We start from the raw sequence: 21,004 nt of genomic DNA, 5'->3' as shown, positions 1-21,004 counted from the left end.
ACTCAAAGCTTTTGACTGTTCCCAAGATGCTCAGCGCATCCTCCTCTATAACCCCGCTTCCATGAACAGGGAGCTCAGTTTGTAGTTGGTGCCTTCAGTAGCAGGCCACTTAACAGGGGCCTGCCTCAGGAAGCCAATTCTTAGCTATTCATTTTGACAAGAAAAGAAGAACTTGTTTTATGAGAATCTACAAGGGCTGCAGCAGGCTAGGTCTAATAGACATCTTTACTGCAGCTTCATCACTCCCAGCGGCGCTGTATACTCCCGTGCCCTGGTTGCTGGGTCACTGCAGCGGAGGCTCCGGTTTCTTCCTAAGGTCAGTCACACACACACCGCCCTTCCGGATCACGAGGCCGCTGATGAAGGGGAGCGTGGCCGTAGGGGGTGGACCGTGTGCGCACTGGCGTGGACACTGATTACTGGGCAGCCGCTCCACTAGCCACCAGGTACAGTTAAGGAGCACAGGTCTGGGGGTTTTTCTCCTATATTAAACCAATTTTGTACTGCCCGCAGCGCATTGTGATAGGTAATAGGGCCTGATTCAGGTTGGATTGCAATCACAATAAGTGATCCAACTGCAAAAATTGCTAAGAGCATACGCATGTGCCTGCATTTTCTGCGGCACCCCGCAGAGAATGCGATCGCCTCTGCCTGTCAATCGGGGCAGGGGGGGAGAGGGGGGTCAGCAACACTCCATTTCCAAGTCAGGGATGGAGCGGTGCGGGGGCAAGGCTTCAAAATGGGGTCTGCAATGGAGGAGACACAGGGGGCGTGGTCACAGCAGCTGTATGACATCACATTCAGCCGCTGTGATCACAAAAATGGTGGCGGCTTCCTGCGCGCACATACAGTCTGCACCAGCAGGAGGCTACACCATTTTTTATGATCACGCTGAACTGCAGTGCGACTGCAATTACAGCATGGTCAAGAAGGGAGGCGTCATGCTGGGTGGCCATAAGAGATGAGCGGGTTCGGTTCCTCGGAATCCGAACCCGCCCGAACTTCACCCTTTTTTGCTCGGGTCCGAGCAGACTCGGATCCTCTCGCCTTGCTCGGTTAACCCGAGCGCGCCCGAACGTCATCATCCCGCTGTCGGATTCTCACGAGACTTGGATTCTATATAAGGAGCCGCGCGTCGCCGCCATTTTCACACGTGCATTGAGATTGATAGGGAGAGGACGTGGCTGGCGTCCTCTCCGTTTAGATTAGAAGATAGAGACGAGTGACATTTGATTTACTACTAATTTGGGGAGCAGTTGAACTTGTCAGGAGTACTCAGTAGTGCAGAGTTTTGCTGATAGTGACCACCAGTTTTATTATTTATAATCCGTTCTCTGCCTGAAAAAAAACGATACACATACCATATCTGTGCTCAGCCTCAGTGTGCTGCATGATATATCATCTATGTATATCTGACTGTGCTGAGTGCTCACTGCTCACACAGCTTAATTGTGGGGGAGACTGGGGAGCAGTTATAGCAGGAGTACAGTGCACACTTTTGCTGCCAGTGTGACCACCAGTATATTGTCTGCCTGAAAAAGTTAAACACTCCTGTGGTGTTTTTTTTTTATTCTATAAATGCATTCTGCTGACAGTGTCCAGCAGGTCTGTCATACATATATTATATAAATATTTACCTGCAGTAGTGTTATATTTTTTTTTTCATCTTTATCATCTCTATATTAGCAGACGCAGTACGGTAGTCCACGGCTGTGGCTATCTCTGTGTCGTCAGTGCTCGTCCATAATTGTATACCTACCTACCTGTGGTGGGTTTTTTTTTTCTATCTTCTTCATACTAGTAGTTTAGGAGTCTACTGACAGTGTCCACCAGGTCCATCATTATATTATATACCTACAGTAGTAATATATTTATTATATTATCTATACTAGCAGACGCAGTACGGTAGTCCACGGCTGTGGCTATCTCTGTGTCGTCAGTGCTCGTCCATAATTGTATACCTACCTACCTGTGGTGGGTTTTTTTTTTTATCTTCTTCATACTAGTAGTTTAGCAGTCTGCTGACAGTGTCCACCAGGTCCGTCATTATATTATATACCTACAGTAGTAATATATTTATTATATTATCTATACTAGCAGATGCAGTACGGTAGTCCACGGCTGTACCTACCTCTGTGTCGTCAGTGCTCGTCCATAATTGTATACCTACCTGTGGTGGGTTTTTTTTTTCTATCTTCTTCATACTAGTAGTTTAGGAGTCTGCTGACAGTGTCCACCAGGTCCGTCATTATATTATATACCTACAGTAGTAATATATTTAGTATATTATCTATACTAGCAGACGCAGTACGGTAGTCCACGGCTGTACCTACCTCTGTGTCGTCACTCGTCCATAATTGTATACCTAACTGTGGTGGGTTTTTTTTTCTATCTTCTTCATACTAGTAGTTTAGCAGTCTGCTGACAGTGTCCACCAGGTCCGTCATTATATTATATATACCTACAGTAGTTATATATATTTTTTTTTATATCATTAATTATCATCTCTATACTAGCAGACGCAGTATGGTAGGCCACGGCTGTGGCTATCTCTGTGTCGTCAGTGCTCGTCCATAATTGTATACCTACCTACCTGTGGTGGAAGTTTTTTTCTATCTTCTTCATACTAGTAGTTTAGCAGTCTGCTGACAGTGTCCACCAGGTCCGTCATTATATTATATATACCTACAGTAGTTATATATATATATTTTTTTATATAATTAATTATCATCTCTATACTAGCAGACGCAGTACGGTAGTCCACGGCTGTAGCTACCTCTGTGTCGTCAGTCACTCGTCATCCATAAGTATACTAGTATCCATCCATCTCCATTGTTTACCTGAGGTGCCTTTTAGTTGTGCCTATTAAAATATGGAGAACAAAAATGTTGAGGTTCCAAAAATAGGGAAAGATCAAGATCCACTTCCACCTCGTGCTGAAGCTGCTGCCACTAGTCATGGCCGAGACGATGAAATTCCATCAACGTCGTCTGCCAAGGCCGATGCCCAATGTCATAGTACAGAGCATGTAAAATCCAAAACACAAAAGATCAGTAAAAAAATGACTCAAAAATCTAAATAAAAATCGTCGGAGGAGAAGCGTAAACTTGCCAATATGCCATTTACCACACGGAGTGGCAAGGAACGGCTGAGGCCCTGGCCTATCTTCATGGCTAGTGGTTCAGCTTCACATGAGGATGGAAGCACTCAGCCTCTCGCTAGAAAAATGAAAAGACTTAAGCTGGCAAAAGCACAGCAAAGAACTGTGCGTTCTTCAAAATCACAAATCCACAAGGAGAGTCCAATTGTGTCGGTTGCGATGCCTGACCTTCCCAACACTGGACGTGAAGAGCATGCACCTTCCACCATTTGCACGCCCCCTGCAAGTGCTGGAAGGAGCACCCGCAGTCCAGTTCCTGATAGTCAGATTGAAGATGTCAGTGTTGAAGTACACCAGGATGAGGAGAATATGGGTGTTGCTGGCGCTGGGGAGGAAATTGACAAGGAGGATTCTGATGGTGAGGTGGTTTGTTTAAGTCAGGCACCCGGCGAGACACCTGTTGTCCGTGGGAGGAATATGGCCATTGACATGCCTGGTGAAAATACCAAAAAAATCAGCTCTTCGGTGTGGAAGTATTTCAACAGAAATGCGGACAACAGGTGTCAAGCCGTGTGTTGCCTTTGTCAAGCTGTAATAAGTAGGGGTAAGGACGTTAACCACCTCGGAACATCCTCCCTTATACGTCACCTGCAGCGCATTCATCATAAGTCAGTGACAAGTTCAAAAACTTTGGGCGACAGCGGAAGCAGTCCACTGACCAGTAAATCCCTTCCTCTTGTAACCAAGCTCACGCAGACCACCCCACCAACTCCCTCAGTGTCAATTTCCTCCTTCCCCAGGAATGCCAATAGTCCTGCAGGCCATGTCACTGGCAATTCTGACGAGTTCTCTCCTGCCTGGGATTCCTCCGATGCATCCTTGAGTGTAACGCCTACTGCTGCTGGCGCTGCTGTTGTTGCTGCTGGGAGTCGATGGTCATCCCAGAGGGGAAGTCGTAAGACCACTTTTACTACTTCCACCAAGCAATTGACTGTCCAACAGTCCTTTGCGAGGAAGATGAAATATCACAGCAGTCATCCTGCTGCAAAGCGGATAACTGAGGCCTTGGCATCCTGGGCAGTGAGAAACGTGGTTCCGGTATCCATCATTACTTCAGAGCCAACTATAGACTTGATTGAGGTACTGTGTCCCCGGTACCAAATACTATATAGGTTCCATTTCTCTAGGCAGGCGATACCGAAAATGTACACAGACCTCAGAAAAAGACTCACCAGTGTCCTAAAAAATGCAGTTGTACCCAATGTCCACTTAACCACGGACATGTGGACAAGTGGAGCAGGGCAGACTCAGGACTATATGACTGTGACAGCCCACTGGGTAGATGTATTGACTCCCGCCGCAAGAACAGCAGCGGCGGCACCAGTAGCAGCATCTCGCAAACGCCAACTCTTTCCTAGGCAGGCTACGCTTTGTATCACCGCTTTCCAGAATACGCACACAGATGAAAACCTCTTACGGCAACTGAGGAAGATCATCACAGAATGGCTTACCCCAATTGGACTCTCCTGTGGATTTGTGGCATCGGACAACGCCAGCAATATTGTGCGTGCATTATATCTGGGCAAATTCCAGCACGTCCCATGTTTTGCACATACCTTGAATTTGGTGGTGCAGAATTATTTAAAAAACGACAGGGGCGTGCAAGAGATGCTGTCGGTGGCCACAAGAATTGCGGGACACTTTCGGCGTACAGGCACCACGTACAGAAGACTGGAGCAACACCAAAAACGCCTGAACCTGCCCTGCCATCATCTGAAGCAAGAAGTGGAAACGAGGTGGAATTCAACCCTCTATATGCTTCAGAGGATGGAGGAGCAGCAAAAGGCCATTCAAGCCTATACATCTGACCACGATATAGGAGGTGGAATGCACCTGTCTCAAGCGCAGTGGAGAATGATTTCAACGTTGTGCAAGGTTCTGCAACCTTTGAACTTGCCACACGTGAAGTCAGTTCAGACACTGCCAGCCTGAGTCAGGTCATTCCCGTCATCAGGCTTTTGCAGAAGAAGCTGGAGACATTGAAGGAGGAGCTAAGACAGAGCGATTCCGCTAGGCATGTGGGACTTGTGGATGGAGCCCTTCATTCGCTTAACCAGGATTCACGGGTGGTCAATCTGTTGAAATCAGAGCACTACATTTTGGCCACCGTGCTCGATCCTAGATTTAAAACCTACGTTGTATCTCTCTTTCCGGCAGACACAAGTCTGCAGGGGTTCAAAGACCTGCTGGTGAGAAAATTATCAAGTCAAGCGGAACTTGATCGGTCAACAGCTCCTCCTTCACAGTCTCCCGCAATTGGGGGTGCGAGGAAAAGGCTCAGAATTCCGAGCCCACCCGCTGGCGGTGATGCAGGGCAGTCTGGAGCGACTGCTGATGCTGACATCTGGTCCGGACTGAAGGACCTGCCAACGATTACGGACATGTCGTCTACTGTCACTGCATATGATTCTCTCACCATTGAAAGAATGGTGGAGGATTATATGAGTGACCGCATCCAAGTAGGCACGTCAGACAGTCCGTACGTATACTGGCAGGAAAAAGAGGCAATTTGGAGGCCCTTGCACAAACTGGCTTTATTCTACCTAAGTTGCCCTCCCACAAGTGTGTACTCCGAAAGAGTGTTTAGTGCCGCCGCTCACCTTGTCAGCAATCGGCGTACGAGGTTACTTCCAGAAAATGTGGAGAAGATGATGTTCATTAAAATGAATTATAATCAATTGCTCCGTGGAGACATTGACCAGCAGCAATTGCCTCCACAAAGTATACAGGGAGCTGAGATGGTGGATTCCAGTGGGGACGAATTGATAATCTGTGAGGAGGGGGATGTACACGGTGATGAATCGGAGGATGATGATGAGGTGGACATCTTGCCTCTATAGAGCCAGTTTGTGCAAGGAGAGATTTATTGCTTCTTTTTTGGTGGGGGTCCAAACCAACCCGTCATTTCAGTCACAGTCGTGTGGCAGACCCTGTCACTGAAATGATGGGTTGGTTAAAGTGTGCATGTCCTGTTTATACAACATAAGGGTGGGTGGGAGGGCCCAAGGCAATTCCACCTTGCACCTCTTTTTTCTTTTATTTTTCTTTGCGTCATGTGCTGTTTGGGGAGTGTTTTTTGGAAGGGCCATCCTGCGTGACACTGCAGTGCCACTCCTAGATGGGCCAGGTGTTTGTGTCGGCCACTTGGGTCGCTGAGCTTAGTCACACAGCTACCTCATTGCGCCTCTTTTTTTCTTTGCGTCATGTGCTGTTTGGGGAGTGTTTTTTGGAAGGGCCATCCTGCGTGACACTGCAGTGACACTCCTAGATGGGCCAGGTGTTTGTGTCGTCCACTTGGGTCGCTGAGCTTAGTCACACAGCTACCTCATTGCGCCACTTTTTTTCTTTGCGTCATGTGCTGTTTGGGGAGTGTTTTTTGGAAGGGCCATCCTGCGTGACACTGCAGTGCCACTCCTAGATGGGCCAGGTGTTTGTGTCGGCCACTTGGGTCGCTGAGCTTAGTCACACAGCTACCTCATTGCGCCTCTTTTTTTCTTTGCGTCATGTGCTGTTTGGGGAGTGTTTCTGGAAGGGCCATCCTGCGTGACAATGCAGTGCCACTCCTAGATGGGCCAGGTGTTTGTGTCGGCCACTTGGGTCGCTGAGCTTAGTCACACAGCTACCTCATTGCGCCTCTTTTTTTCTTTGCATCATGTGCTGTTTGGGGAGTGTTTTTTGGAAGGGCCATCCTGCGTGACACTGCAGTGCCACTCCTAGATGGGCCAGGTGTTTGTGTCGGCCACTTGGGTCGCTGAGCTTAGTCACACAGCTACCTCATTGCGCCTCTTTTTTTCTTTGCGTCATGTGCTGTTTGGGGAGTGTTTTTTGGAAGGGCCATCATGCGTGACACTGCAGTGCCACTCCTAGATGGGCCAGGTGTTTGTGTCGGCCACTTGGGTCACTGAGCTTAGTCATCCAGCGACCTCGGTGCAAATTTTAGGACTAAAAATAATATTGTGAGGTGTGAGGTGTTAAGAATAGACTGAAAATTAGTGGAAATTATGGTTATTGAGGTTAATAATACTTTGGGATCAAAATGACTCCCAAATTCTATGATTTAAGCTGTTTTTTAGGGTTTTTTGAAAAAAACACCCGAATCCAAAACACACCCGAATCCGACAAAAAAAATTCGGTGAGGTTTAGCCAAAACGCGTTCGAACCCAAAACACGGCCGCGGAACCGAACCCAAAACCAAAACACAAAACCCGAAAAATTTCCGGTGCACATCTCTAGTGGCCATGCCATGTCACTGTGCAGGAGCCAGCACCGCTCACACACTAGTCCCCGGTGCAGCCCCCAACCCCCGGGACACCCGGAGCAACAAAATGTAGATTCAGGCCACCAGGCCACGCCCCTACCTATGAAACCATGCCTCCTTTTTACCATTGCGCTGCTTATCTGCGCGCACTGCATTACAATCTCCCTCGCCACCTCTCTGGGTGTCACCAGTGATAGTGACACCTCTGCCATGCTTGTAGCAGCTGGTCCTAAGATCTACACCTCAAGCCCTGAGTGTTTGCCCTTGTGACTTGTTGATCATCATAGCAAAGCAGATGCTTACAGAAAACTGCAGGGGCTTAGATTGAAAATAAAAAAAATTGATGGGTATAAGGTAGAGAGGAGCGGGTTCGGTTCTCCGAGAACCGAATTCCCCACGAACCCCACGAACTCCTCCTCCGAGGCAGGCTCGGTTGTTCCCGCCTGACTCGGAAAACCTGAACAAGGGAAAATGTCATCATCCCGCTGTCGGATTCTCGCGAGATTCGGATTCCATATAAAGAGCTGCGCGTTGCCGCCATTTTTACTCGTGCATTGAAGAGAGAGCGGAGAGGACGTGGCTATGTTCTCTCAGTGGAAATCTCAATATCAGTGCTCAGTATCAGTGGATACTTATTGCTGCTCAGTAATACTAGTAGTGTGTCTCTCCTGCTCAGTGTCAGTTCTCAGTAGTATCCTCATCAGTGCTCAGTATCACTGCTCATTGTCTTGTGCTGCATTGTTGTGCTCAGCATACTACAGTACATTACTAATAGTCCAGTGCTGCATCTTGCTGCTCAGTGTCAGTTCTAGTATCCTCATCAGTGCTCACTATCACTGCTCATTGCATTGTGGTGTTCTGTATACTACAGTAACATAGTAATATAGTAACATATAGTAACATAGTTTTTGAGGTTGAATAGAGGCAAATTGCCCATCGTGTTCAACCTGTTTTAAGTTGTGATGATTCTACATACTTGCTGAATAATGTTTTATGACTAGTTAGCTACTACAACTCATGTTACCCCCGGATTAACCATGTTGATATTTTAAGTATTATAACCTTGGATAGCTTTTTCATTCAGAAATGTATCCATTCCTTTTTTAAATCCAATTACAGAGTCCGCCATTACCACCTTCCCTGGCAGGGAATTCCACATCCTGATTGCCCTAACAGTGAAGATCATAGTATCTCACCTGGCAGGTAAGTAGGAGTTGGGCCAGAGCTGTGGAGGATTGCTGCTCGGGCACCCCCTGTCAACTGAAGGAGATCCAACTGAGGCAGCACAAGGGAACTCTCGAAAGAAGAACAAGGCTAGAGGAAGATCTGAGACAAAGAAATCTGACTTTTACCAGAGCTGACCAGAGGAAAGCACAAACACAGTCCCCCACTACCACAAATAATGCAGTCGAGTTTCCCACATTTGGGGAAATCACAGGGGTCAGCATACCCAGAATGCAATGAATGAACCTCACCCTGGGAGAACAATCTTCATGACCATGGTATCGCCTATGCAAAATAAGTATGATTTGGGATAGGGCTGGGGAGGGCCGCTGCTCAGGCACATCTCTGTCAAGTAAAGGAGATTCAACTGAGGCAGCACAAGGGAACTCTCATCTGGGGACAACAACTGCAGGGAGAACACATATTTTCAGATGAACATGGGAGGGCAGAAGGCTGCCTAATACTGAAGCACCCCCAAACAACAAACCAAATGCAACAACTAGTACAAGCATTCCTGGGGGAAGTTCTGCAGAAGACGGATTTGCATACGGTGATGTCATCCAAGCAGTGGGCCAAAGTTGGCTGGATCCCTCATCTGCATATGAAAAGAGAAAAGGGGTATGCAGGGCATGGCGGCCTTTTGCGGCGCTTGGATGACCCTTAGTTCGCATTAAACACCCCCACCCTCCTTCGGTGTGGGGCTCATGTTGACAATGCCCCAGCCCCTGAAGCATTCAAGCTGATTTCTTACAGCAGCTTGGCACTGTAACAGCTCCAGAGCTGCTCTGTAAGGCAAGTAAAAGGGTGTGTAGTTTGCATTGTGCATTGGAAGGCACAAAGTAAGCAGACAGGAGGAGAAGTCAGGATAGTGCACAAGGGTATAAAAGGGAGGGGCTCAAGAAAAAAGAAGTGGAAACAGACAGCAAACTAGGCTGGAGAGAGACCTGAGACAAAGAGATCTGAATTATACGAGAGCCGACCAGGGGAAACACAAATTATGCAGTCAAGTTTCCCACATTTGGGGAAATCGCAGGGGCAGCACACCCAGAGTGCAATGGGTGAGCCTTGCCCTGGAAGAAGCACCTTCATGATCATAGTATCTCACCTGGCAGGTAAGTAGGAGTTGGGCTTGAGCTGGGGAGGGTCGCTGCTCGGGCACCCCCCTGTCAAGTGAAGGAGATCCAACTGAGGCAGCACAAGGGAACTCTCGAAAGAAGAACAAGGCTAGAGGAAGATCTGAAACAAAGAAATCTGACTTTTACCAGAGCTGACCAGAGGAAAACACAAACACAGTCCCCCACTACCACAAATAATGCAGTCGAGTTACCCACATTTGGGGAAATCACAGGGGTCAGCATACCCAGAATGCAATGAATGAACCTCACCCTGGGAGAATAATCTTCATGACCATGGTATCTCATATGCAAAATAAGTATGATTTGGGATAGGGCTGGGGAGGGCCGCTGCTCAGGCACATCTCTGTCAAGTAAAGGAGATTCAACTGAGGCAGCACAAGGGAACTCTCATCTGGGGACAACAACTGCAGGGAGAACACATATTTTCAGATGAACATGGGAGGGCAGAAGGCTGCCTAATACTGAAGCACCCCCAAACAACAAACCAAATGCAACAACTAGTGCAAGCATTCCTGTTTGTTTCTGAAGCCAACTTTGACCCACTGCTTGGATGACATCACCATATGCAAATCCATCTGCTGCAGGCCTTCCCCCAGGAATGCTTGCACTCTTTATATGAAATCCGAATCTCGCGAGAATCCGACAGCGGGATGATGACATTTTCCCTTGTTCAGGTTTTCCGAGTCAGGCGGGAACAACCGAGCCTGCCTCGGAGGAGGAGTTCGTGGGGTTCGTGGGGAATTCGGTTCTCCTCTCTACCAATTATCCCAACAATTTTTTTTATTTTCAATCTAAGCCCCTGCAGTTTTCTGTAAGCATCTGCTTTGCTATGATGATCAACAAGTCACAAGGGCAAACACTCAGGGCTTGAGGTGTAGATCTTAGGACCAGCTGCTACAAGCATGGCAGAGGTGTCACTATCACTGGTGACACCCAGAGAGGTGGCGAGGGAGATTGTAATGCAGTGCGCGCAGATAAGCAGCGCAATGGTAAAAAGGAGGCATGGTTTCATAGGTAGGGGCGTGGCCTGGTGGCCTGAATCTACATTTTGTTGCTCCGGGTGTCCCGGGGGTTGGGGGCTGCACCGGGGACTAGTGTGTGAGCGGTGCTGGCTCCTGCACAGTGACATGGCATGGCCACTAGAGATGTGCACCGGAAATTTTTCGGGTTTTGTGTTTTGGTTTTGGGTTCGGTTCCGCGGCCGTGTTTTGGGTTCGAACGCATTTTGGCTAAACCTCACCGAATTTTTTTTGTCGGATTCGGGTGTGTTTTGGATTCGGGTGTTTTTTTCAAAAAACCCTAAAAAACAGCTTAAATCATAGAATTTGGGAGTCATTTTGATCCCAAAGTATTATTAACCTCAATAACCATAATTTCCACTAATTTTCAGTCTATTCTTAACACCTCACACCTCACAATATTATTTTTAGTCCTAAAATTTGCACCGAGGTCGCTGGATGACTAAGCTCAGTGACCCAAGTGGCCGACACAAACACCTGGCCCATCTAGGAGTGGCACTGCAGTGTCACGCATGATGGCCCTTCCAAAAAACACTCCCCAAACAGCACATGACGCAAAGAAAAAAAGAGGCGCAATGAGGTAGCTGTGTGACTAAGCTCAGCGACCCAAGTGGCCGACACAAACACCTGGCCCATCTAGGAGTGGCACTGCAGTGTCACGCAGGATGGCCCTTCCAAAAAACACTCCCCAAACAGCACATGACGCAAAGAAAAAAAGAGGCGCAATGAGGTAGCTGTGTGACTAAGCTCAGCGACCCAAGTGGCCGACACAAACACCTGGCCCATCTAGGAGTGGCACTGCAGTGTCACGCAGGATGGCCCTTCCAAAAACACTCCCCAAACAGCACATGACGCAAAGAAAAAAAGAGGCGCAATGAGGTAGCTGTGTGACTAAGCTCAGCGACCCAAGTGGCCGACACAAACACCTGGCCCATCTAGGAGTGGCACTGCAGTGTCACGCAGGATGGCCCTTCCAAAAAACACTCCCCAAACAGCACATGACGCAAAGAAAAAAAGTGGCGCAATGAGGTAGCTGTGTGACTAAGCTCAGCGACCCAAGTGGACGACACAAACACCTGGCCCATCTAGGAGTGTCACTGCAGTGTCACGCAGGATGGCCCTTCCAAAAAACACTCCCCAAACAGCACATGACGCAAAGAAAAAAAGAGGCGCAATGAGGTAGCTGTGTGACTAAGCTCAGCGACCCAAGTGGCCGACACAAACACCTGGCCCATCTAGGAGTGGCACTGCAGTGTCACGCAGGATGGCCCTTCCAAAAAACACTCCCCAAACAGCACATGACGCAAAGAAAAATAAAAGAAAAAAGAGGTGCAAGGTGGAATTGCCTTGGGCCCTCCCACCCACCCTTATGTTGTATAAACAGGACATGCACACTTTAACCAACCCATCATTTCAGTGACAGGGTCTGCCACACGACTGTGACTGAAATGACGGGTTGGTTTGGACCCCCACCAAAAAAGAAGCAATAAATCTCTCCTTGCACAAACTGGCTCTATAGAGGCAAGATGTCCACCTCATCATCATCCTCCGATTCATCACCGTGTACATCCCCCTCCTCACAGATTATCAATTCGTCCCCACTGGAATCCACCATCTCAGCTCCCTGTATACTTTGTGGAGGCAATTGCTGCTGGTCAATGTCTCCACGGAGCAATTGATTATAATTCATTTTAATGAACATCATCTTCTCCACATTTTCTGGAAGTAACCTCGTACGCCGATTGCTGACAAGGTGAGCGGCGGCACTAAACACTCTTTCGGAGTACACACTTGTGGGAGGGCAACTTAGGTAGAATAAAGCCAGTTTGTGCAAGGGCCTCCAAATTGCCTCTTTTTCCTGCCAGTATACGTACGGACTGTCTGACGTGCCTACTTGGATGCGGTCACTCATATAATCCTCCACCATTCTTTCAATGGTGAGAGAATCATATGCAGTGACAGTAGACGACATGTCCGTAATCGTTGGCAGGTCCTTCAGTCCGGACCAGATGTCAGCATCAGCAGTCGCTCCAGACTGCCCTGCATCACTGCCAGCGGGTGGGCTCGGAATTCTGAGCCTTTTCCTCGCACCCCCAATTGCGGGAGACTGTGAAGGAGGAGCTGTTGACCGATCAAGTTCCGCTTGACTTGATAATTTTCTCACCAGCAGGTCTTTGAACCCCTGCAGACTTGTGTCTGCCGGAAAGAGAGATACAACGTAGGTTTTAAATCTAGGATCGAGCACGGTGGCCAAAATGTAGTGCTCTGATTTCAACAGATTGACCACCCGTGAATCCTGGTTAAGCGAATGAAGGGCTCCATCCACAAGTCCCACATGCCTAGCGGAATCGCTCTGTCTTAGCTCCTCCTTCAATGTCTCCAGCTTCTTCTGCAAAAGCCTGATGACGGGAATGACCTGACTCAGGCTGGCAGTGTCTGAACTGACTTCACGTGTGGCAAGTTCAAAAGGTTGCAGAACCTTGCACAACGTTGAAATCATTCTCCACTGCGCTTGAGACAGGTGCATTCCACCTCCTATATCGTGGTCAGATGTATAGGCTTGAATGGCCTTTTGCTGCTCCTCCATCCTCTGAAGCATATAGAGGGTTGAATTCCACCTCGTTTCCACTTCTTGCTTCAGATGATGGCAGGGCAGGTTCAGGCGTTTTTGGTGTTGCTCCAGTCTTCTGTACGTGGTGCCTGTACGCCGAAAGTGTCCCGCAATTCTTGTGGCCACCGACAGCATCTCTTGCACGCCCCTGTCGTTTTTTAAATAATTCTGCACCACCAAATTCAAGGTATGTGCAAAACATGGGACGTGCTGGAATTTGCCCAGATATAATGCACGCACAATATTGCTGGCGTTGTCCGATGCCACAAATCCACAGGAGAGTCCAATTGGGGTAAGCCATTCTGTGATGATCTTCCTCAGTTGCCGTAAGAGGTTTTCATCTGTGTGCGTATTCTGGAAAGCGGTGATACAAAGCGTAGCCTGCCTAGGAAAGAGTTGGCGTTTGCGAGATGCTGCTACTGGTGCCGCCGCTGCTGTTCTTGCGGCGGGAGTCAATACATCTACCCAGTGGGCTGTCACAGTCATATAGTCCTGAGTCTGCCCTGCTCCACTTGTCCACATGTCCGTGGTTAAGTGGACATTGGGTACAACTGCATTTTTTAGGACACTGGTGAGTCTTTTTCTGAGGTCTGTGTACATTTTCGGTATCGCCTGCCTAGAGAAATGGAACCTAGATAGTATTTGGTACCGGGGACACAGTACCTCAATCAAGTCTATAGTTGGCTCTGAAGTAATGATGGATACCGGAACCACGTTTCTCACTGCCCAGGATGCCAAGGCCTCAGTTATCCGCTTTGCAGCAGGATGACTGCTGTGATATTTCATCTTCCTCGCAAAGGACTGTTGGACAGTCAATTGCTTGGTGGAAGTAGTAAAAGTGGTCTTACGACTTCCCCTCTGGGATGACCATCGACTCCCAGCAGCAACAACAGCAGCGCCAGCAGCAGTAGGCGTTACACTCAAGGATGCATCGGAGGAATCCCAGGCAGGAGAGAACTCGTCAGAATTGCCAGTGACATGGCCTGCAGGACTATTGGCATTCCTGGGGAAGGAGGAAATTGACACTGAGGGAGTTGGTGGGGTGGTTTGCGTGAGCTTGGTTACAAGAGGAAGGGATTTACTGGTCAGTGGACTGCTTCCGCTGTCGCCCAAAGTTTTTGAACTTGTCACTGACTTATGATGAATGCGCTGCAGGTGACGTATAAGGGAGGATGTTCCGAGGTGGTTAACGTCCTTACCCCTACTTATTACAGCTTGACAAAGGCAACACACGGCTTGACACCTGTTGTCCGCATTTCTGTTGAAATACTTCCACACCGAAGAGCTGATTTTTTTGGTATTTTCACCAGGCATGTCAATGGCCATATTCCTCCCACGGACAACAGGTGTCTCGCCGGGTGCCTGACTTAAACAAACCACCTCACCATCAGAATCCTCCTTGTCAATTTCCTCCCCAGCGCCAGCAACACCCATATTCTCCTCATCCTGGTGTACTTCAACACTGACATCTTCAATCTGACTATCAGGAACTGGACTGCGGGTGCTCCTTCCAGCACTTGCAGGGGGCGTGCAAATGGTGGAAGGTGCATGCTCTTCACGTCCAGTGTTGGGAAGGTCAGGCATCGCAACCGACACAATTGGACTCTCCTTGTGGATTTGTGATTTTGAAGAACGCACAGTTCTTTGCTGTGCTTTTGCCAGCTTAAGTCTTTTCATTTTTCTAGCGAGAGGCTGAGTGCTTCCATCCTCATGTGAAGCTGAACCACTAGCCATGAAGATAGGCCAGGGCCTCAGCCGTTCCTTGCCACTCCGTGTGGTAAATGGCATATTGGCAAGTTTACGCTTCTCCTCCGACGATTTTTATTTAGATTTTTGAGTCATTTTTTTACTGATCTTTTGTGTTTTGGATTTTACATGCTCTGTACTATGACATTGGGCATCGGCCTTGGCAGACGACGTTGATGGAATTTCATCGTCTCGGCCATGACTAGTGGCAGCAGCTTCAGCACGAGGTGGAAGTGGATCTTGATCTTTCCCTATTTTTGGAACCTCAACATTTTTGTTCTCCATATTTTAATAGGCACAACTAAAAGGCACCTCAGGTAAACAATGGAGATGGATGGATACTAGTATACTTATGGATGACGAGTGACTGACGACACAGAGGTAGCTACAGCCGTGGACTACCGTACTGCGTCTGCTAGTATAGAGATGATAATTAATGATATAAAAAAAAAAATATATATAACTACTGTAGGTATATATAATATAATGACGGACCTGGTGGACACTGTCAGCAGACTGCTAAACTACTAGTATGAAGAAGATAGAAAAAAACTTCCACCACAGGTAGGTAGGTATACAATTATGGACGAGCACTGACGACACAGAGATAGCCACAGCCGTGGCCTACCGTACTGCGTCTGCTAGTATAGAGATGATAATTAATGATATAAAAAAAAATATATATAACTACTGTAGGTATATATAATATAATGACGGACCTGGTGGACACTGTCAGCAGACTGCTAAACTACTAGTATGAAGAAGATAGAAAAAAAAACCCACCACAGTTAGGTATACAATTATGGACGAGTGACGACACAGAGGTAGGTACAGCCGTGGACTACCGTACTGCGTCTGCTAGTATAGATAATATACTAAATATATTACTACTGTAGGTATATAATATAATGACGGACCTGGTGGACACTGTCAGCAGACTCCTAAACTACTAGTATGAAGAAGATAGAAAAAAAACCCCCACCACAGGTAGGTATACAATTATGGACGAGCACTGACGACACAGAGGTAGGTACAGCCGTGGACTACCGTACTGCATCTGCTAGTATAGATAATATAATAAATATATTACTACTGTAGGTATATAATATAATGACGGACCTGGTGGACACTGTCAGCAGACTGCTAAACTGCTAGTATGAAGAAGATAAAAAAAAAAACCCCACCACAGGTAGGTAGGTATACAATTATGGACGAGCACTGACGACACAGAGATAGCCACAGCCGTGGACTACCGTACTGCGTCTGCTAGTATAGATAATATAATAAATATATTACTAATGTAGGTATATAATATAATGATGGACCTGGTGGACACTGTCAGTAGACTCCTAAACTACTAGTATGAAGAAGATAGAAAAAAAAAAACCACCACAGGTAGGTAGGTATACAATTATGGACGAGCACTGACGACACAGAGATAGCCACAGCCGTGGACTACCGTACTGCGTCTGCTAATATAGAGATGATAAAGATGAAAAAAAAAATATAACACTACTGCAGGTAAATATTTATATAATATATGTATGACGGACCTGCTGGACACTGTCAGCAGAATGCATTTATAGAATAAAAAAAAAACACCACAGGAGTGTTTAACTTTTTCAGGCAGACAATATACTGGTGGTCACACTGGCTGCAAAAGTGTGCACTGTACTCCTGCTATAACTGCTCCCCAGTCTCCCCCACAATTAAGCTGTGTGAGCAGTGAGCACTCAGCACAGTCAGATATACATAGATGATATATCATGCAGCACACTGAGGCTGAGCACAGATATGGTATGTGTATCGTTTTTTTTCAGGCAGAGAACGGATTATAAATAATAAAACTGGTGGTCACTATCAGCAAAACTCTGCACTACTGAGTACTCCTGACAAGTTCAACTGCTCCCCAAATTAGTAGTAAATCAAATGTCACTCGTCTCTATCTTCTAATCTAAACGGAGAGGACGCCAGCCACGTCCTCTCCCTATCAATCTCAATGCACGTGTGAAAATGGCGGCGACGCGCGGCTCCTTATATAGAATCCAAGTCTCGTGAGAATCCGACAGCGGGATGATGACGTTCGGGCGCGCTCGGGTTAACCGAGCAAGGCGAGAGGATCCGAGTCTGCTCGGACCCGAGCAAAAAAGGGTGAAGTTCGGGCGGGTTCGGATTCCGAGGAACCGAACCCGCTCATCTCTTATGGCCACCCAGCATGACGCCTCCCTTCTTGACCATGCTGTAATTGCAGTCGCACTGCAGTTCAGCGTGATCATAAAAAATGGTGTAGCCTCCTGCTGGTGCAGACTGTATGTGCGCGCAGGAAGCCGCCACCATTTTTGTGATCACAGCGGCTGAATGTGATGTCATACAGCTGCTGTGACCACGCCCCCTGTGTCTCCTCCATTGCAGACCCCATTTTGAAGCCTTGCCCCCGCACCGCTCCATCCCTGACTTGGAAATGGAGTGTTGCTGACCCCCCTCTCCCCCCCTGCCCCGATTGACAGGCAGAGGCGATCGCATTCTCTGCGGGGTGCCGCAGAAAATGCAGGCACATGCGTATGCTCTTAGCAATTTTTGCAGTTGGATCACTTATTGTGATTGCAATCCAACCTGAATCAGGCCCTATTACCTATCACAATGCGCTGCGAGCAGTACAAAATTGGTTTAATATAGGAGAAAACCCCCCAGACCTGTGCTCCTTAACTGTACCTGGTGGCTAGTGGAGCGGCTGCCCAGTAATCAGTGTCCACGCCAGTGCGCACACGGTCCACCCCCTACGGCCACGCTCCCCTTCATCAGCGGCCTCATGATCCGGAAGGGCGGTGTGTGTGTGACTGACCTTAGGAAGAAACCGGAGCCTCCGCTGCAGTGACCCAGCAACCAGGGCACGGGAGTATACAGTGCCGCTGGGAGTGATGAAGCTGCAGTAAAGATGTCTATTAGACCTAGCCTGCTGCAGCCCTTGTAGATTCTCATAAAACAAGTTCTTCTTTTCTTGTCAAAATGAATAGCTAAGAATTGGCTTCCTGAGGCAGGCCCCTGTTAAGTGGCCTGCTACTGAAGGCACCAACTACAAACTGAGCTCCCTGTTCATGGAAGCGGGGTTATAGAGGAGGATGCGCTGAGCATCTTGGGAACAGTCAAAAGCTTTGAGTCGGTTGGTGCCTCAGATCAAGATCCTACTCTACACCCCAATGTGAATCCTTGTGGAGTCCTGTGTACCCCACAGAAGAAATTAATGTGTCACACCCATTGGCAGCAACCTTAGAATAGCTGCTGATGGGCACAATTGAGAAAGGAAGGGGGGGGGGGACATTTGAATCCAGCACATAGATGCAATTCAAATATGTAATTTGTACCTTCCTATTTTAAAATATAATGGATGAACTTCACCCTGTGAGAACAATCTTCATGATCAAGAGATCTCATATGCAAAATAAGTATGAGTTGGGATAGGGCTGGGGAGGGTGGCTGCTCGGGCAGCCCCTCCCCCATCAAGTTAAGGAGATTCAACTGAGGAAGCACAAGGGAACTCTCGTCTGGGGACAACAACTGCAGGGAGACCACATCTTTTCAGATGAACATGGGAGGGCGGAAGGCTGCCTAATACTGAAGCACCATCAAATATCAAACCATATGCAACAACTAGTACAAGCATTCCTGGGGGAAGGTCTGCAGCAGACGGATTTGCATACGGTGATGTCATCCAAGCAGTGGGCCAAAGTTGGCTGGAACCCTCATCTGCATATGAAAAGAGAAAAGGGGCATGCAGGGCATGGCGGCCTTTTGCGGTGCTTGGATGACCCCTAGTTCGCATTAAACACCCCCACCCTCCTTTGGTGTGGGGCTCATGTTGGCTATGCCCCAGCCCCTGAAGCATTCAAGCTGATTTCTTGCAGCAGCTGGGCACTGTAACAGCTCCAGAGCTGCTCTGTAAGGCAACTAAAAGGGTGTGGGCCCTGCAGCACTACCTGTAGTTCGCATTGTGCGTTGGAAGGCACAAAGTAAGCAGACGGGAGAAGTCAGGATAGTGCGCAAGGGCATAGAAGGGAGTGGCTCCAGAAAAGAGAAGTGGAAACAGACAGCAAACTAGGCTGGAGAGAGACCTGAGACAAAGAGATCTGAATTATACGAGAGCCGACCAGGGGAAACACAAATTATGCAATCAAGTTTCCCACATTTGGGGAAATCACAGGAGCAGCACACCCAGAGTGCAATGGGTGAGCCTTGCCCTGGGAGAAGCACCTTCATGATCATAGTATCTCACCTGGCAGGTAAGTAGGAGTTGGGCTAGAGCTGGGGAGGGTCACTGCTCGGGCACCCCCCTGTCAAGTGAAGGAGATCCAACTGAGGCAGCACAAGGGAACTCTCGAAAGAAGAACAAGGCTAGAGGAATATATGAGACAAAGAAATCTGACTTTTACCAGAGCTGACCAGAGGAAAACACAAACACAGTCCCCCACTACCACAAAAAATGCAGGCGAGTTTCCCACATTTGGGGAAATCACAGGGGTCAGCATACCCAGAATGCAATGAATGAACCTCACCCTGGGTGAACAATCTTCATGACCATGGTGTCTCCTATGCAAAATAAGTATGATTTGGGATAGGGCTGGGAGGGCCGCTGCTCAGGCACATCTCTGTCAAGTAAAGGAGATTCAACTGAGGCAGCACAACGGAACTCTCATCTGGGGACAACAACTGCAGGGAGAACACATATTTTCAGATGAACATGGGAGGGCAGAAGGCTGCCTAATACTGAAGCACCCCCAAACAACAAACCAAATGCAACAACTAGTGCAAGCATTCCTGGGGCAAGGCCTGCAGCAGATGGATTTGCATATGGTGATGTCATCCAAGCAGTGGGTCAAAGTTGGCTTCAACCCTCATCTGCATATGAAAAGAGAAAAGGGGCGTGCAGGGCATGGCGGCCTTTTGCGGTGCTTGGATTACCCCTAGTTCGCATTAAACACCCCCACCCACCTTTGGTGTGGGGCTCATGTTGGCCATGCCCCATCCCCTGAAGCATTCAAGCTGATTTCTTGCAGCAGCTGGGCACTGTAACAGCTCCAGAGCTGCTCTTTAAGGCAAGTAAAAGATTGTGTGGGCCCTGCAGCACTACCTGTAGTTTGCATTGTGCATTGGAAGGCACAAAGTAAGCAGACGGGAGGAGAAGTCAGGATAGTGCACAAGGGTATAGAAGGGAGGGGCTCAAGATAAAAGAAGTGGAAACAGACAGCAAACTAGGCTGGAGAAAGACCTGAGACAAAGAGATCTGAATTATACGAGAGCCGACCAGAGGAAACACAAATTATGCAGTCAAGTGTCCCACATTTGGGGAAATCGTAGGAGCAGCACACCCAGAGTGCAATGGGTGAGCCTTGCCCTGGGAGAAGCACCTTCCTGATCATAGTATCTCACCTGGCAGGTAAGTAGGAGTTGGGCTAGAGCTGGGGAGGGTCGCTGCTCGGGCACCCCCCTGTCAAGTGAAGGAGATCCACCTGAGGCAGCACAAGGGAACTCTCGAAAGAAGAACAAGGCTAGAGGAAAATCTGAGACAAAGAAATCTGAGTTTTAACAGAGCTGACCAGAGGAAAGCACAAACACAGTCCCCCACTACCACAAATAATGCAGTCGAGTTTCCCACATTTGGGTAAATCACAGGGGTCAGCATACCCAAAATGCAATGAATGAACCTCACCCTGGGAGAACAATCTTCATGACCATGGTATCTCCTATGCAAAATAAGTATGATTTGGGATAGGGCTGGGGAGGGCCGCTGCTCATGCACATCTCTGTCAAGTAAAGGAGATTCAACTGAGGCAGCACAAGGGAACTCTCATCTGG

General features: G+C 48.1%; 7 non-coding genes across 7 annotated transcripts; all 7 read right to left on the bottom strand.

Annotated features, from left to right (window-relative positions):
- Window positions 1-8,780: 8,780 nt before the first annotated feature.
- LOC135015775 (U1 spliceosomal RNA) lies at window positions 8,781-8,944 on the bottom strand. The gene has a single exon (XR_010213960.1). It is a non-coding gene; the product is annotated as a U1 spliceosomal RNA (small nuclear RNA).
- Window positions 8,945-9,599: 655 nt separating this feature from the next.
- Window positions 9,600-9,762, bottom strand: LOC135015909 (U1 spliceosomal RNA). The gene has a single exon (XR_010214079.1). It is a non-coding gene; the product is annotated as a U1 spliceosomal RNA (small nuclear RNA).
- A 152-nt stretch (window positions 9,763-9,914) lies between these two features.
- LOC135015834 (U1 spliceosomal RNA) lies at window positions 9,915-10,078 on the bottom strand. The gene has a single exon (XR_010214016.1). It is a non-coding gene; the product is annotated as a U1 spliceosomal RNA (small nuclear RNA).
- Window positions 10,079-19,276: 9,198 nt separating this feature from the next.
- Window positions 19,277-19,439, bottom strand: LOC135015941 (U1 spliceosomal RNA). The gene has a single exon (XR_010214107.1). It is a non-coding gene; the product is annotated as a U1 spliceosomal RNA (small nuclear RNA).
- Window positions 19,440-19,591: 152 nt separating this feature from the next.
- Window positions 19,592-19,755, bottom strand: LOC135015823 (U1 spliceosomal RNA). Its single transcript, XR_010214006.1, has one exon. It is a non-coding gene; the product is annotated as a U1 spliceosomal RNA (small nuclear RNA).
- Window positions 19,756-20,430: 675 nt separating this feature from the next.
- LOC135015886 (U1 spliceosomal RNA) lies at window positions 20,431-20,593 on the bottom strand. Its single transcript, XR_010214064.1, has one exon. It is a non-coding gene; the product is annotated as a U1 spliceosomal RNA (small nuclear RNA).
- Window positions 20,594-20,745: 152 nt separating this feature from the next.
- LOC135015796 (U1 spliceosomal RNA) lies at window positions 20,746-20,909 on the bottom strand. The gene has a single exon (XR_010213980.1). It is a non-coding gene; the product is annotated as a U1 spliceosomal RNA (small nuclear RNA).
- Between the last annotated feature and the right edge of the window lie 95 nt (window positions 20,910-21,004).

Source organism: Pseudophryne corroboree, unplaced genomic scaffold (genome assembly GCF_028390025.1).
Source record: "Pseudophryne corroboree isolate aPseCor3 unplaced genomic scaffold, aPseCor3.hap2 scaffold_298, whole genome shotgun sequence".
NCBI classification, from domain to species: Eukaryota; Metazoa; Chordata; class Amphibia; order Anura; family Myobatrachidae; genus Pseudophryne; species Pseudophryne corroboree.
The sequence above is the reverse complement of the archived record's forward strand: the minus strand, read 5'-3'. Positions and strand labels throughout refer to the sequence as shown.